We start from the raw sequence: 6,000 nt of genomic DNA, 5'->3' as shown, positions 1-6,000 counted from the left end.
ATGGAGAGAGAGCGCCCCCCAGAGGCTGAAGAAGAAAGGAGGCACCAAATGACCCACTGGCGTGTCAGGTTACAGGGTGGAGAAGCCCGAGGGGGATTATGTGCTGGGCCTATGGGAGCAAAGACTGTGACGCGGCTGGATCCAGGAAAAGCAGCACATCGCCGGCCCCATGCAACACCACCGAAGTCCCAAGCTCCAGAGTGTCTGATGCATTTAATGTGCAAGTGCATTGTTCTGGCCTTGAACGAGGGGGGGGTCCAGCTATCAAGTGAGAACTAGCCCCCATTGTCCCCTCAGCACCACGGCCGCCCCTCAGCTGAGCGCCTCTGCTGATGCACGGAGCCGCGGCCTCTGGCAATGCTTTTATGGCCGTCCCTAGCCAGCGCTTGGCTCAGCCCACCCAGCCACACCGGTGACGGCAAGGCCCGGCTGCCTCGCCCCTACTGCAGCTGGCTGGGTGGCGGACTGGCACCAAGCTGAGCGTGTGGCGTGGCCGTCGCAGCTTGGTGAGGCAGGAACGCGGGCACGTGAGCTGCTCCAGGCTGGACGCCTGCTGGAAGGGGCCGGCTGCTGCTGCTGCTTTCTGGCTCCAACCCAGAGGGGGGCAAATACTGGCCTATGGGCTGGACCCGGTGAGCCCCTGGCAGGCCCCTGCACTGCCGCCGCAGCTATGGGGGAGCACAACTCCCATTGGCCGCAAAGCGCCTTTCCTGGCCAATGGGAGCTGCATTCGCCCAGAGCTGTGGAGGTGCCGGTAAATAGAGCCGTAGTGGCCCACCGGGGGCTAACCCTGGTGAACCGCCACCAGTTTATTGTCCACCCCTGCGCTGGCCCCTTCCTACCAGGGCTGGGGCCGGTGGCTAAGCTGGTGTGTTGCAGCTGTTTGGCCCCCGCGTCCCAGAGGGCAAATTCATTCACAAACCGCCCAGCGCTCTGCAGCGCACACCCCAGCCAGTCACGGCAGTGCCCCGGGGAGATCAAGGGGCTTGTGCACAGCGCCGGCGTGCGAGGTGAGCGAGGGTGTAATGCACCAGCGTGGGCAGCGCGTGAAGGCCCAGCTGGAGCAGACATGCCCCAACCCCGCCTCTTCTGCTTGAGGCCCCGCCCCTGCAGCCAAGCCCCGCCCACTCTAGCCCAAGCCTTCCTAGCCACCTAGTGGGCTGTGGCTGCCGTGCTGTGGTCCCCAGCTCTGTCTCCAGGCCTCCCTAGCGGCCAGGGAGCAGGGTTGCCACCCCACTGCCCCAGCCCTCCCTGGTGGGTGGAGAGCCAGGCTGCCGGTCGGCGGTTCCAGCCTTCCCGGGCACGTAGGCAATTTTGGGAAGGCAGTGCCTCTATTACCCATGCGCGCCAGTGCCCCGCTGCTGTGCCCCAATGGCAATGGTGCATGGTGCAGTACTGCTAAGGCAGGTACTATGGCTACATTGCAGGGCAAAACCCAGAGATGGCCAGCAGCCACCGATATAGGGTCGTGGGGCAGTTGACGTAGGGTGGAGATGGTCAGGCTTGGCCTGGAGTCAGGCATTAGACGGGGGCGGGGGGAGGTGTGACGGCGCGTTGGGGGTCCCCCGTCTCCTGCACCCCGAAATGGCACAAACCGACTGCCCCAGCCGGTGGAATAGAGGAAGTTTATTGCCTCTCCAGGATACAGCACAGCACAGATGTAGTCTGGTCACAGAGCTGGGCTAGGATGCCTCAGGCCCCCTTGAGATGGGGGAGACTGGACCCCTAAACTCCAGCCCCTTTCCCTAGGCTGTCTCCTCCATGCTCCCAGCCAGCAACTAACCAACTCTCTTCCAGCCCTGCCCCCCAGCCAGGGCAGCATCCACCTTCCTTTGTTCCTCTCCATGGGGGGTGTCTGGTCACTGGTTTGCATAGTGACTCATCCTGTTTTGCTGGGTCGTGGTACCCACGGCAGCCAGTGGGGGTTACCCCAGAGCCAGCAGCATAGAAACCAGCCAGGTACCCCCACTACGTCACAGGAGGCGAGCAAACGGCTACCCTACACTCAACCGGTCTAGAGCCCCGGTCGGCCTGGCACCGGCCTGCGGTGGGGGTGTGGGTGCAGTGTAGACAGGCCCTAATTCGCTGGAGGGTTTGTGCCACGCCCAAGCCGCCGAGTGATGCGATGCAGCAAGAACCTGTGGTAAAAATGGGAAACGCTTGCACCAGTCTGGTCACAAAACTCTCCCTCCCCCCCGAGGGGAGGGGCAGGTCCGGCACGGGAGGAGAGCGAGGCCCTGGGCCAACTGTCCGTTAGTCACCCGCAGCCCTTGCGTCATCGTCTGGCCTGTCGGCGCTTGGCGCTGATTAAATGCAATGGCGCCTTCCGCAGGCCAACGCCCGAAATCCGAAAAAGGCCCCACGCCGGGGCGTGCGCTGCGGCGCTGGGCTGTGGTAAGCGGTGCTGCGTGCAGGCGGGGCAGGTAGCAAAAGGCCTCCCCTCAGCCCCTGCCCTCCGGAAGCCAGTGGGTTGGTGCGCAGGCTGGCGTCCCTCGTCTAAGCACACGAAAACAAACACCCTTCGCCCACCACCTTTCCTGAGGCCCTGCCGCCCTGTTCCTGCCCGCTCGCCGAGGCGCTCTCTGCCTCTTGCCAGCCCCCTCTCAGCTGCTCTCGCTCCCCCACCCTCGGGTGGGGCGACTGGGAGGGGTGAGGGCGCCGCAGTGGGACTCTGGCTGAGGGGTTTAGGGTGCACCAGGGGGCTGAGGAGTGGGGCAGGGGATTGGGGTGCAGGAGGGATTCAGGGTGTAGGCGGCGCTTACCTCAGGCAGCTCCTGGCTGGTGGCACGTGGGTAAGGCAGGCTGCCCACCTGCTGTGGCTCCCAGACGTGGCCGGCGTCTTGCCCATGGCTGCAGGCACTGCCCCCCCGCAGCGCCCATTGGCCACGGTTCCCGACCAATGGGAGCTGCAGCGCTGGCGACTGGGGTGGGAGCAGCGTGCAGCGGCTCCCTGGCTGCCCCAGCCCCTAGCAGCCGGACATGGCGGCTGCGTAGAGCCAAGGCAGGCAGGGAACCGGCCTTGCCGCCACGGCAATGCTGACTGGCCTTTTAGGGGCCAGCTCCATTTGGACCCAGAAACTGGATGCCTGGCAAGCCTGGGTGGCCAGTGCTGGGGCTGGCTGGCACAGCTGGGGTGGGATGGCTGGTGGCCTGGGCTTGGTGGGGATGAGAGGGCCACATGCCGGGCTCAGGCTGGCTGCACTGCGGTGAGAACGCCCATGACGTGCTGGGCCCACTGCCGGTTGCCACTGCAGGATTTCATGCGCCCAGCGGTTTTCGTTTTGTCAAGGCCCATAACACTTGCATTAGGGCGCTGTACAGTGTTACACGGCCACCCCCCCCCCACGCCACTGGGTCACAGCTGCTGCAGCACCTTGTGAGAAAGAGTGTGTGTGTGTATAGCTGTGTGTGTGTATAGCTCTGTGTGTGTGTGTATAGCTCTGTGTGTGTGTGTGTGTGTAGCTGTGTATGTATAGCTCTGTGTGTGTGTGTGTATAGCTGTGTGTGTATATAGCTCTGTGTGTGTGTGTGTATAGCTGTGTATATAGCGCTGTGTGTGTGTATAGCTCTGTGTGTGTGTGTGTGTGTATATCTCTGTGTGTGTGTCCAGGCACCAGAGGACACACGGGTGTGCCTGACAGGCGTGCTAGGCCTACAGGGGGACCAGCGGCGCTGTGGCCTGTACGTGTGGTTACGTCTGTCGGGGAGCGAGGGTGGGGGGCTGACAGGGTTTCCCTCGCCCACTTGCCAGCCAGGCCGGCTGCCCCCCCGCACGACAGTGGCCTAACCTAGTTGACCGTGGCAGCAGGTGTGTCTGAAGCCCACCCGCCCTGAGCGCCCCGGTGGCTGGGAGCCCTGCTCCGTAGCTGGGGGCGGGGCAGCCCCTGGCCATAGGCACCGACTCCCTGGGTGCTCCTGGGCACAAAATAGTGGATGTGGCCCCCCCCCCCAGCCACCTGCTGGTGGTAGGTGGGAGGGGTAGGGGGGGTGCAGGGGAAGAGGCAGAGCCAGGGTGGGGGGCAGGAAGAGGTGGGGTGGGGGAGGCTTTGGGGGAGGAGCAGGAAGAGGCAGAGTGAGATCGGAGGCTGGGGCAGAGCAGTGGAGGGGGGCAGGGCCTTGTGGACGACTCCAGGGAGCCCCCCCAGCTTGGAGGGGTGAAATGGAACAGCGCCGTGTGTGGGGCACTTGCTGGGCTCGGGCAAAGGGGGCTCGGACTCAGGGCTGCCGTGGGTAACCACAGCACCCTACTGACTGCCCAGGCCCCCTGGGGACTTCATGGGGGGGAGGCAGGAGCCAGACAAGGGGTGTCAAAAATGTAGGCACCCAGGCTGTGGTAGCCTCAAGTCCCAATCGCCACACACCCCACGGGGCATGGGGACTTGCCCAGCAAATGCCCTAATTGTGGCTTTTTTTGGGGGGCCGGCGGGGCTCTTCCGGGCTCTCCTGGCACCCTCGTTTCCCCTTTCCAGGCAATGCGGGGCAGTCCTGGGGCTGGCGGGAGCAGGAGCCGGGCGCATGGGTTCTGGTTCCTGCTCTCGACACTTGCTGGCTGGCCATCCCCAGTGACCCTGACATGCTGCTCCCACCCTGGGCGTGTGCCCGGCTGCCGCTGGAGAGCGCCAGCAGCCAAAGGGTCTGTGCACGCCGGAGGTAGGCGGCAAACCCTCGTCTAACGGAGCCACGAGGCTGCGCTCAGACTGGGTGCCGGACACACCAGCTCCGTGTAGGGGGTGCAGAAGGGACGGCGGGGGTGGCCTGCCTTGCCTGTGAGTGTGCGACTGGCAGGTTGTGCTCGCCCTGCACATGCCCAGCTAGACGCTGGAGCCTCAGGGCCAAAGTGGGGACAGTAGCCAGGGCAGTCGGCGGGTCTTGGAAATCCTGACATCACCTCTTCCAGGGGCTGAAGCTCACTGCCCCTTGGGTGCACCACGGGGTTGGGGCTTGGACGGGGATAGAGTCGTTCCATCTGCTGGCTTGGCGTTGCAAGCTAACAGTGAGCTTGGTGTGCGGCGCCTTTAGAGACCCAGCTGGTGTGGAGAAAGTAAACAGGGACGTGTTATCTACCCCTTCACATGACCCAGGCACCAGGGATCACCCAATGGAATTAATAGGCAGCAGGTTTAAAACAGACCAAAGGAAGTCCTCCTTCACACAACATGCAGTCAACCTGTGGAACTCCTTGCCAAAGGATGGCGTGAAGGCCAAGACTGTAGCAGAGTTCAAAAAAGAGCTAGATAAATTCATGGAGGATGGGCCCGTGAATGGCCACACAACCCCCTGCTCTGCGCATCCTCTGTTTGCATCCCCGCTGGGGCATTGAACACTGTCAGAAGACAGGGTACAGGGCCACTCAGCCCATTGGGCAGAAGCAGCGGGGTGACCAGATGCTTTCCGCTGGAAGACCCAGTCCAACAAGGACCAGGGCAGCTCACTGACGGGGCTGTTGAAAGCCCAGTTAGTGGCGCAGTGGGGCTAAGACAGACCCCTACCTGCCCCACTCCTCGTGGCTCCTGGGAAGCTGCCCGCGTGGCCCTCTGGCTCCTAGGGATAGGGGTGGCCACAGGGGCTCTGTGTGCTGCCCCTGCCCAGATGGATGGCGTCACAGCTCCCATTGGCTGGGAGCCAGGGCCAATGGGAGCTGTGGGGAGGGGCTTCCGCAGACAGAGCCTGTGCGTGGAGCCACATGGCCACCCCTCATCCTAGGAGCTGGAGGGAGATGCAGCAGCCACCTGTGGTAACTGCCCCCCCAGAGCCTGCCCCCAAAGCTCCTCCCACTCCCACCCCTTGTCCTGGCTCACAGCCCCTCCTGCTCTGACTCTCTCCACGAGAGCCCCGCCCCTCCGGCTCCAACTCTCTGCCTCAGCCCTGAACCTCCTCCCACACCCTAACAACTCCCCAGGCCCCGCACCATAACCCCCATTGCAGAGCCCCCTTATGTACCCCATCCCCCACCCCAGAACCTGCCCCCCCAGGCAGCGTGCTCACAACCCAACCCCCTGC

This window comes from Pelodiscus sinensis, chromosome 14 (assembly GCF_049634645.1).
Source record: "Pelodiscus sinensis isolate JC-2024 chromosome 14, ASM4963464v1, whole genome shotgun sequence".
NCBI lineage: Eukaryota > Metazoa > Chordata > Testudines > Trionychidae > Pelodiscus > Pelodiscus sinensis.
The sequence above is the reverse complement of the archived record's forward strand: the minus strand, read 5'-3'. Positions refer to the sequence as shown.